Source organism: Castor canadensis, chromosome 12 (assembly GCF_047511655.1).
Source record: "Castor canadensis chromosome 12, mCasCan1.hap1v2, whole genome shotgun sequence".
In the NCBI taxonomy this organism is placed as follows: domain Eukaryota; kingdom Metazoa; phylum Chordata; class Mammalia; order Rodentia; family Castoridae; genus Castor; species Castor canadensis.
Window position 1 is genome coordinate 100,299,372 of NC_133397.1, and position 12,491 is coordinate 100,311,862.

The following is a 12,491-nucleotide window of genomic DNA, read 5'->3' on the forward strand; positions in this document are numbered from 1 at the left end:
TTTCAAGACATACATGTATTTCCTCCGCAAGGCTTGAATAGGCCTAATTGGAACACAGAAAGCCTTTCTCCACCTTGAAAAGCTTCACTTGCAGGAAGAATTTCCAAAACTCAGTGAATTCTCACTTGGACAGAACGTGCTCAATGCTCCCCTTTCTAACTCAGATGGTTTTATTTCGAGAGATACATGTGTATCTTGAACTCAACTGAATAGGCCTTTTGCAAGGAAGAGAGCCTTTCTCCACCTGAAAAAACCTATGTGACAGGCCATATCCCATTTCAAAACTAACTCAGTTCTCACAGTGAAAGAAGGTGCTAGATGTTCCTACTTCTCACGCCGTGGTTTTCTTTCAAGAGATATATGAATTCCTTCAACTTAGGGGAATAGTCCTATTTCGAACAAAATGAGCCTTCCTCCACCATGCAAATTGTGATTTGCAGGAGGTATTCCTTTCAAACACAACCTCAATTCTCTCAGGTAAGCATTGTGCTAGATGCTAGAGCTTCTCACATAGTTGTTTGTCCTTGCAGTGCAACATAAGTTTCCTCATCTTAGCTGAATTGGACTATGTGGAAGAAAAATAGCCTATCACCTCCTTGAAAAACCTTAGTTGCAGGGAGTATTCATTCCAAAACCAAACTCATTTCTCATCGGGAAACAATGTGCTAGATTCTTGTGTTTCAAACACAAATGGTTTTCTCTCAAAAGATACATGTGGTTGTTTCTTCTACACAGCTGAAGTCCTGTTTGGAAGACAGAGAGGCTATCTCCTCAATGAAACACCTAATTTGCCTGAGAATCCTTCCCAAAACAAACTCAATTCCCACAGGAGAACAATGTGCTAGGCTATCCCGCTCCCCAGTCAGATGATTTTCATTACAGATGTACATGGATATCTTTAAGCCAGTGGAATAGGCGTAATTGGGGCACACAGAGCCTATTTCCCCCATCAAGAACCTATTTCCAGGAAGTATTAATTTCAAAAACTAACTCAGTTCTCTGCACGAAGTAATTTGCTAGATATTCCTGCATGTTTTGTAGAGGTTTTGTTTTTGAGAGATACATGTTTTTCTTCCATACCGCTCAGTAGGTGTGTTTAGAACGAAAAGCAGGTATAGCCAGCCTGAAAATCTAAGTTGCAGGAAGTATTCCTTTCAATAACTAACACAATTCTCATAGGGAAACAAAGTGATAGGTGCTCCTGTTTCTAACACACATGGTTTATTTCGAGAGATGTATGTGTTTCTGCAACTCTGCGGAATAGGCCTATTTGGAACACAGTGAGCCTATCTCCGTCTTGAGTAACCTGAGTTCCTGATAGTATTCCTTTCAAGAACAATAAGAGTTCTCAAAGGGAACCAAAGTGGTGCATTCTCGTGTTTCTAACACAAATGATTATCAATTGAAAGATGCATGAGTTTCTTCAACTCAGCTGAGTAGGCCTTTCGGAAAAAATGGAGCCTATCACCGCCCTGAGAAACCTACGTTGCTGAAAATATCTCGTCAGAAATCCAACTGTTTCTCACAACAAACAATGTGCTAGATGCTCCTGCTTGTAACACAGATTATTTTCTATCATGAGGTTCATGGGTTTCCTCAACTTAGCTGAAGAGGGCAACTTCGAAGAAAATGAGCCTTTCTCCACCTTGTAAATTCTGATATGCAGGAAGTATTCCTTACAAAAACCAGAACAATTCTCACAGCAAAATAATGTGCGATTTGTTCCTGGGTCTAACACCAATGGTTTTATGTCGACAGGTACATGTGTTTCTTCAACTCTGCTAAATAGTCTTCTTAGTATCCAAAAGAGCCTAAGTGCATCCTGAAAAACAAACTTTTCAGGAAGGATTAATTGCAAAAAATAACTGAATTCTCACAGGGAAACCACCGTCTAGATGCTGCAGTTTCTATCACAGATGGTTTTCCTTGGAATGTTAGATGTGTTTTTTCTACTCAGGTGAATAGGCCAATTCGGCACAAATGAGCCTTCTCCACCTAGTAAACTCAGGTTTGCAGGAAGTATTCCTTTCAAAACTAACACAGTTGTCACTGTGAAACCATGTGCTAGCAGTGGCACATCTAACATAGATCATTTTCTTTAGAGTGGCACATATGTTTTTCAAATCAGCTGAATAGACCTGTGCTAACAAACAGAGCCTATCTCCACCTTGAAAAACCTAAGTTCCACGTAGAATGTCATTGAAAAACTAAGGCAATTCTCAGAGCAAAGAAAGTCCTCAATGTGCTTGCTTATAACACAAATGGTTTTCTTTTGAAAGTTCCATGTGTTTCTTCAACTCTGCTGAATACGCCTATTTGAAACAAAGAGAGCCTACCTTCAAATTGAAACACGTAAGTTACAGACAATATTCATTTCAGAAACTGACTTAATTCTCACAAGGAAACAATGTGCTTCATGCTTCTGCTTTTAAATACAGATGGTTTTCTTTTGAATGACATATGTGTTTATTCAGCATGTCTAAAGGGACCTATTGGGAACAGAACGAGCCTTCCTCCACCTTGAATACTCTGATATGCAGGAATTTTTTCTTTAAAAAGCTACCCTATACTTACTGGAAAACCATGTGCTAGATGTTCCTGCTTCTATCATTGATAGTTTTCGTTGAAGGGATACCTCTCTTTCTGTAATTCTGCTAAATAGACCTATTTGGAACATCGAGAGCCTATATCCACCTTGAAAAACCTACATTGTAGGATGTATTCCATTGAAAAAAGAACTCAATCTCCCAGAAAAATAATGTGTTAGATGCTCCTGCTTATATCACAGCTGGTTTTCTTCAAGAGACACATGGTTTTCTTCAATTGAGGTCAGTTGGCCTATGTCCACGTGGAAAATCCTAAGTTGCAGGTAGCATCCCTTTCAAAAACTAAGCCATTCTCACAGGGGACCAATGGGGTAGATGCTCCTGCTTCTATGACAAAATGGTTCTGTTCGAAAGATACATTTCTTTCTACAACTCAGTAGTGTAAGCTTTAAGGAACACAGACAGCGTATCTCCACCTTGAAACACATAAAATGCTGGAAGTATTCCTTCCAAACCGAACTCAATTCTCACAGGAAACCAATGTGCTAGAAGCTCCTGCTTCTCAGACATATTGTTTTCTACCCAGAAATACAGGTATTTCTTCAACTCCACAGAAGAGGTCTACTTGGAACAGAAAGTGAATATCCCCAGCTTCAAAAAACGTAAGTTGCAGGAAGTTGTGTTTCTCATAAAGCAAAGTGATTTCTCATAGCAAACAAGGTATCTTATGCTCCTGATTCTACCAGAGATGATTTTCTTTCGGGAGATACATGTGTTTTTCAAGTCACATGAATAGGCCGATTTGGACAAAAGGGCACCCAAGTCCACCTTGTAAACCCTAAGATGCAGATGTAGTCCATACAGACCCGACTTCAATTCTCACAGGGATATAATGTGCTGGATTCTCCTGCTTCTGACAAAAATGGTTTTCTTTCAAGACATAGCTGTGTTTCTTTAATTCAGCTGAGGGAGCCTATTGGGAACAGGCAGAGCTTATCTCCACCATGCAAAACCTCAGTTGCAGGTAGTATTCCTTTAAAAAATTAACTCAATTTACGCAGGGAACCAATGTGGTACGTGCTCCTGCTTCTAAAACAAATAGTATACATTCAAAGGACATATACGTTTCCCCAACTCAACAGAATAGTAATATGTGGAACAAAGAGAGCATATCTCCACCTTGAAAATCAAACATTGACGTGAGTATTCCTTATGAAAGGCTGACTCAGTTCTCACAGAAAAACAATGTGCCACATGCTTTTGCTTCGAAGACAGATGGCTTACTTTCAAGACATACATGTATTTCCTCCGCAATGCTTGAATAGGCCTAATTGGAACACAGAAAGCCTTTCTCCACCTTGAAAAGCTTCACTTGCAGGAAGAATTTCCAAAACTCAGTGAATTCTCACTTGGACAGAACGTGCTCAATGCTCCCCTTTCTAACTCAGATGGTTTTATTTCGAGAGATACATGTGTATCTTGAACTCAACTGAATAGGCCTTTTGCAAGGAAGAGAGCCTTTCTCCACCTGAAAAAACCTATGTGACAGGCCATATCCCATTTCAAAACTAACTCAGTTCTCACAGTGAAAGAAGGTGCTAGATGTTCCTACTTCTCACGCCGTGGTTTTCTTTCAAGAGATATATGAATTCCTTCAACTTAGGGGAATAGTCCTATTTCGAACAAAATGAGCCTTCCTCCACCATGCAAATTGTGATTTGCAGGAGGTATTCCTTTCAAACACAACCTCAATTCTCTCAGGTAAGCATTGTGCTAGATGCTAGAGCTTCTCACATAGTTGTTTGTCCTTGCAGTGCAACATGAGTTTCCTCATCTTAGCTGAATTGGACTATTTGGAAGAAAAATAGCCTATCACCTCCTTGAAAAACCTTAGTTGCAGGGAGTATTCATTCCAAAACCAAACTCAGTTCTCATCGGGAAACAATGTGCTAGATTCTTGTGTTTCAAACACAAATGGTTTTCTCTCAAAAGATACATGTGGTTGTTTCTTCTACACAGCTGAAGTCCTGTTTGGAAGACAGAGAGGCTATCTCCTCAATGAAACACCTAATTTGCCTGAGAATCCTTCCCAAAACAAACTCAATTCCCACAGGAGAACAATGTGCTAGGCTATCCCGCTCCCCAGTCAGATGATTTTCATTACAGATGTACATGGATATCTTTAAGCCAGTGGAATAGGCGTAATTGGGGCACACAGAGCCTATTTCCCCCATCAAGAACCTATTTCCAGGAAGTATTAATTTCAAAAACTAACTCAGTTCTCTGCACGAAGTAATTTGCTAGATATTCCTGCATGTTGTGTAGAGCTTTTGTTTTTGAGAGATACATGTTTTTCTTCCTACTGAGCGGTAACTCAGTAGGTGTGTTTAGAACAAAAAGCAGGTATAGCCACCTTGAAAAATCTAAGTTGCAGGAAGTATTCCTTTCAATAACTAACACAATTCTCATAGGGAAACAAAGTGATAGGTGCTCCTGTTTCTAACACACATGGTTTATTTCGAGAGATGTATGTGTTTCTGCAACTCTGCGGAATAGGCCTATTTGGAACACAGTGAGCCTATCTCTGTCTTGAGTAACCTGAGTTCCAGATAGTATTCCTTTCAAGAACAATAAGAGTTCTCAAAGGGAACCAAAGTGGTACATTCTCGTGTTTCTAACACAAATGATTATCATTTGAAAGATGCATGAGTTTCTTCAACTCAGCTGAGTAGGTCTTTCGGAAAAAATGGTGCCTATCACCGCCCTGAGAAACCTACGTTGCTGAAAATATCTCGTCAGAAATCCAACTGTTTCTCACAACAAACAATGTGCTAGATGCTCCTGCTTGTAACACAGATTATTTTCTATCATGAGGTTCATGGGTTTCCTCAACTTAGCTGAAGAGGGCAACTTCGAAGAAAATGAGCCTTTCTCCACCTTGTAAATTCTGATATGCAGGAAGTATTCCTTACAAAAACCAGAACAATTCTCACGGCAAAATAATGTGCGATTTGTTCCTGGGTCTAACACCAATGGTTTTATGTCGACAGGTACATGTGTTTCTTCAACTCTGCTAAATAGTCTTCTTAGTATCCAAAAGAGCCTAAGTGCATCCTGAAAAACAAACTTTTCAGGAAGGATTAATTGCAAAAAATAACTGAATTCTCACAGGGAAACCACCGTCTAGATGCTGAAGTTTCTATCACAGATGATTTTCCTTGGAATGTTATATGTGTTTTTTCTACTCAGGTGAATAGGCCATTTCGGCACAAATGAGCCTTCTCCACCTAGTAAACTCAGGTTTGCAGGAAGTATTCCTTTCAAAACTAACACAGTTGTCACTGTGAAACCATGTGCTATCAGTGGCACATCTAACATAGATCATTTTCTTTAGAGTGGCACATATGTTTTTCAAATCAGCTGAATAGACCTGTGCTAACAAACAGAGCCTATCTCCACCTTGAAAAACCTAAGTTCCACGTAGAATGTCAATGAAAAACTAAGGCAATTCTCAGAGCAAAGAAAGTCCTCAATGTGCTTGCTTATAACACAAATGGTTTTGTTTTGAAAGTTCCATGTGTTTCTTCAACTCTGCTGAATACGCCTATTTGAAACAAAGAGAGCCTACCTTCAAATTGAAACACGTAAGTTACAGACAATATTCATTTCAGAAACTGACTTAATTCTCACAAGGAAACAATGTGCTTGATGCTTCTGCTTTTAAATACACATGGTTTTCTTTTGAATGACATATGTGTTTATTCAGCATGTCTAAAGGGACCTATTGGGAACAGAACGAGCCTTCCTCCACCTTGAATACTCTGATATGCAGGAATTTTTTCTTTAAAAAGCTACCCTATTCTTACTGGAAAACCATGTGCTCGATGTTCCTGCTTCTATCATTGATAGTTTTCGTTGAAGGGATACCTCTCTTTCTGTAATTCTGCTAAATAGACCTATTTGGAACATCGAGAGCCTATATCCACCTTGAAAAACCTACATTTTAGGATGTATTCCATTGAAAAAAGAACTCAATCTCCCAGAAAAATAATGTGTTAGATGCTCCTGCTTATATCACAGCTGGTTTTCTTCAAGAGACACATGGTTTTCTTCAATTGAGGTCAGTTGGCCTATGTCCACGTGGAAAATCCTAAGTTGCAGGTAGCATCCCTTTCAAAAACTAAGCCATTCTCACAGGGGACCAATGGGGTAGATGCTCCTGCTTCTATGACAAAATGGTTGTGTTCGAAAGATACATTTCTTTCTACAACTCAGTAGTGTAAGCTTTAAGGAACACAGACAGCGTATCTCCACCTTGAAACACATAAAATGCTGGAAGTATTCCTTCCAAAACGAACTCAGTTCTCACAGGAAACCAATGTGCTAGAAGCTCCTGCTTCTCAGACATATTGTTTTCTACCCAGAAATACAGGTATTTCTTCAACTCCACAGAAGAGGTCTACTTGGAACAGAAAGTAAATATCCCCAGCTTCAAAAAACGTAAGTTGCAGGAAGTTGTGTTTCTCATAAAGCTAAGTGATTTCTCATAGGAAACAAGGTATCTTATGCTCCTGATTCTACCAGAGATGATTTTCTTTCGGGAGATACATGTGTTTTTCAAGTCACATGAATAGGACGATTTGGACAAAAGGGCACCCAAGTCCACCTTGTAAACCCTAAGATGCAGATGTAGTCCATACAGACCCGACTTCAATTCTCACAGGGATATAATGTGCTGGATTCTCCTGCTTCTGACAAAAATGGTTTTCTTTCAAGACATAGCTGTGTTTCTTTAATTCAGCTGAGGCAGCCTATTGGGAACAGGCAGAGCTTATCTCCACCATACAAAACCTCAGTTGCAGGTAGTATTCCTTTAAAAAATTAACTCAATTTACGCAGGGAACCAATGTGGTACGTGCTCCTGCTTCTAAAACAAATAGTATACATTCAAAAGACATATACGTTTCCCCAACTCAACAGAATAGTCCTATTTGGAACAAAGAGAGCATATCTCCACCTTGAAAATCAAACATTGACGTGAGTATTCCTTATGAAAGGCTGACTCAGTTCTCACAGTAAAACAATGTGCCACATGCTTTTGCTTCTAAGACAGATGGCTTACTTTCAAGACATACATGTATTTCCTCCGCAAGGCTTGAATAGGCCTAATTGGAACACAGAAAGCCTTTCTCCACCTTGAAAAGCTTCACTTGCAGGAAGAATTTCCAAAACTCAGTGAATTCTCACTTGGACAGAAGGTGCTGAATGCTCCCCTTTCTAACTCAGATGGTTTTATTTCGAGAGATACATGTGTATCTTGAACTCAACTGAATAGGCCTTTTGCAAGGAAGAGAGCCTTTCTCCACCTGAAAAAACCTATGTGACAGGCCATATCCCATTTCAAAACTAACTCAGTTCTCACAGTGAAAGTAGGTGCTAGATGTTCCTACTTCTCACGCAGTGGTTTTCTTTCAAGAGATATATGAATTCCTTCAACTTAGGGGAATAGTCCTATTTCGAACAAAATGAGCCTTCCTCCACCATGCAAATTGTGATTTGCAGGAGGTATTCCTTTCTAACACAACCTCAATTCTCTCAGGTAAGCATTGTGCTAGATGCTAGAGCTTCTCACATAGTTGTTTGTCCTTGCAGTGCAACATGAGTTTCCTCATCGTAGCTGAATTGGACTATTTGGAAGAAAAATAGCCTATCACCTCCTTGAAAAACCTGAGTTGCAGGGAGTATTCATTCCAAAACCAAACTCAGTTCTCATCGGGAAACAATGTGCTAGATTCTTGTGTTTCAAACACAAATGGTTTTCTCTCAAAAGATACATGTGGTTGGTTCTTCTACACAGCTGAAGTCCTGTTTGGAAGACAGAGAGGCTATCTCCTCAATGAAACACCTAATTTGCCTGAGAATCCTTCCCAAAACAAACTCAATTCCCACAGGAGAACAATGTGCTAGGCTATCCCGCTCCCCAGTCAGATGATTTTCATTACAGATGTACATGGATATCTTTAAGCCAGTGGAATAGGCATAATTGGGGCACACAGAGCCTATTTCCCCCATCAAGAACCTATTTCCAGGAAGTATTAATTTCAAAAACTAACTCAGTTCTCTGCACGAAGTAATTTGCTAGATATTCCTGCATGTTTTGTAGAGGTTTTGTTTTTGAGAGATACATGTTTTTCTTCCATACCGCTCAGTAGGTTTGTTTAGAACAATATGCAATTATAGCCAGCTTGAAAAATCTAAGTTGCAGGAAGTATTCCTTTCAATAACTAACACAATTCTCATAGGGAAACAAAGTGATATGTGCTCCTGTTTCTAACACACATGGTTTATTTCGAGAGATGTATGTGTTTCTGCAACTCTGCGGAATAGGCCTATCTGGAACACAGTGAGCCTATCTCCGTCTTGAGTAACCTGAGTTCCAGATAGTATTCCTTTCAAGAACAATAAGAGTTCTCAAAGGGAACCAAAGTGGTACATTCTCGTGTTTCTAACACAAATGATTATCATTTGAAAGATGCATGAGTTTCTTCAACTCAGCTGAGTAGGCCTTTCGGAAAAAATGGAGCCTATCACCGCACTGAGAAACCTACGTTGCTGAAAATATCTCGTCAAAAATCCAACTGTTTCTCACAACAAACAATGTGCTAGATGCTCCTGCTTGTAACACAGATTATTTTCTATCATGAGGTTCATGGGTTTCCTCAACTTAGCTGAAGAGGGCAACTTCGAAGAAAATGAGCCTTTCTCCACCTTGTAAATTCTGATATGCAGGAAGTATTCCTTACAAAAACCAGAACAATTCTCACAGCAAAATAATGTGCGATTTATTCCTGGGTATAACACACATGGTTTTATGTCGACAGGTACATGTGTTTCTTCAACTCTGCTAAATAGTCTTCTTAGGATCCAAAAGAGCCTAAGTGCATCCTGAAAAACAAACTTTTCAGGAAGGATTAATTTCAAAAAATAACTGAATTCTCACAGGGAAACCACCGTCTAGATGCTGCAGTTTCTAACACAGATGGTTTTCCTTGGAATGTTAGATGTGTTTTTTCTACTCAGGTGAATAGGCCAATTTGGCACAAATGAGACTTCTCCACCTAGTAAACTCAGGTTTGCAGGAAGTATTCCTTTCAAAACTAACACAGTTGTCACTGTGAAACCATGTGCTAGCAGTGGCCCATCTAACATAGATCATTTTCTTTAGAGTGGCACATATGTTTTTCAAATCAGCTGAATAGACCTGTGCTAACAAACAGAGCCTATCTCCACCTTGATAAACCTAAGTTCCACGTAGAATGTCATTGAAAAACTAAGGCAATTCTCAGAGCAAAGAAAGTCCTCAATGTGCTTGCTTATAACACAAATGGTTTTCTTTTGAAAGTTCCATGTGTTTCTTCAACTCTGCTGAATACGCCTATTTGAAACAAAGAGAGCCTACCTTCAAATTGAAACACGTAAGTTACAGACAATATTCATTTCAGAAACTGACTTAATTCTCACAAGGAAACAATGTGCTTGATGCTTCTGCTTTTAAATACACATGGTTTTCTTTTGAATGACATATGTGTTTATTCAGCATGTCTAAAGGGACCTATTGGGAACAGAACGAGCCTTCCTCCACCTTGAATACTCTGATATGCAGGAATTTCTTCTTTAAAAAGCTACACAATTCTTCCTGGAAAACCATGTGCTAGATGTTCCTGCTTCTATCATTGATAGTTTTCGTTGAAGGGATACCTCTCTTTCTGTAATTCTGCTAAATAGACCTATTTGGAACATCGAGAGCCTATATCCACCTTGAAAAACCTACATTGTAGGATGTATTCCATTGAAAAAAGAACTCAATCTCCCAGAAAAATAATGTGTTATATGCTCCTGCTTATATCACAGCTGGTTTTCTTCAAGAGACACGTGGTTTTCATCAATTGAGGTCAGTTGGCCTATGTCCACGTGGATAATCCTAAGTTGCAAGTAGCATCCCTTTCAAAAACTAAGCCATTCTCACAGGGGACCAATGGGGTAGATGCTCCTGCTTCTATGACAAAATGGTTCTGTTCGAAAGATACATTTCTTTCTACAACTCAGTAGTGTAAGCTTTAAGGAACACAGACAGCGTATCTCCACCTTGAAACACATAAAATGCTGGAAGTATTCCTTCCAAAACGAACTCAATTCTCACAGGAAACCAATGTGCTAGAAGCTCCTGCTTCTCAGACATATTGTTTTCTACCCAGAAATACAGGTATTTCTTCAACTCCACAGAAGAGGTCTACTTGGAACAGAAAGTGAATATCCCCAGCTTCAAAAAACGTAAGTTGCAGGAAGTTGTGTTTCTCATAAAGCAAAGTGATTTCTCATAGGAAACAAGGTATCTTATGCTCCTGATTCTACCAGAGATGATTTTCTTTTGGGAGATACATGTGTTTTTCAAGTCACATGAATAGGCCGATTTGGACAAAAGGGCACCCAAGTCCACCTTGTAAACCCTAAGATGCAGATGTAGTCCATACAGACCCGACTTCAATTCTCACAGGGATATAATGTGCTGGATTCTCCTGCTTCTGACAAAAATGGTTTTCTTTCAAGACATAGCTGTGTTTCTTTAATTCAGCTGAGGGAGCCTATTGGGAACAGGCAGAGCTTATCTCCACCATGAAGAACCTCAGTTGCAGGTAGTATTCCTTTAAAAAATTAACTCAATTTACGCAGGGAACCAATGTGGTACGTGCTCCTGCTTCTAAAACAAATAGTATACATTCAAAAGACATATACGTTTCCCCAACTCAACAGAATAGTGCTATTTGGAACAAAGAGAGCATATCTCCACCTTGAAAATCAAACATTGACGTGAGTATTCCTTATGAAAGGCTGACTCAGTTCTCACAGAAAAACAATGTGCCACATGCTTTTGCTTCTAAGACAAATAGCTTACTTTCAAGACATACATGTATTTCCTCCGCAAGGCTTGAATAGGCCTAATTGGAACACAGAAAGCCTTTCTCCACCTTGAAAAGCTTCACTTGCAGGAAGAATTTCCAAAACTCAGTGAATTCTCACTTGGACAGAAGGTGCTCAATGCTCCCCTTTCTAACTCAGATGGTTTTATTTCGAGAGATACATGTGTATCTTGAACTCAACTGAATAGGCCTTTTGCAAGGAAGAGAGCCTTTCTCCACCTGAAAAAACCTATGTGACAGGCCATATCCCATTTCAAAACTAACTCAGTTCTCACAGTGAAAGAAGGTGCTAGATGTTCCTACTTCTCACGCCGTGGTTTTCTTTCAAGAGATATATGAATTCCTTCAACTTAGGGGAATAGTCCTATTTCGAACAAAATGAGCCTTCCTCCACCATGCAAATTGTGATTTGCAGGAGGTATTCCTTTCAAACACAACCTCAATTCTCTCAGGTAAGCATGGTGCTAGATGCTAGAGCTTCTCACATAGTTGTTTGTCCTTGCAGTGCAACATGAGTTTCCTCATGTTAGCTGAATTGGACTATTTGGAAGAAAAATAGCCTATCACCTCCTTGAAAAACCTTAGTTGCAGGGAGTATTCATTCCAAAACAAAACTCAGTTCTCATCGGGAAACAATGTGCTAGATTCTTGTGTATCAAACACAAATGGTTTTCTCTCAAAAGATACATAGGGTTGGTTCTTCTACACAGCTGAAGTCCTGTTTGCAATACAGAGAGTCTATCTCCTCAATGAAACACCTAATTTGCCTGAGAATCCTTCCCAAAACAAACTCAATTCCCACAGGAGAACAATGTGCTAGGCTATCCCGCTCCCCAGTCAGATGATTTTCATTACAGATGTACATGGATATCTTTAAGCCAGTGGAATAGGCGTAATTGGGGCACACAGAGCCTATTTCCCCCATCAAGAACCTATTTCCAGGAAGTGTTAATTTCAAAAACTAACT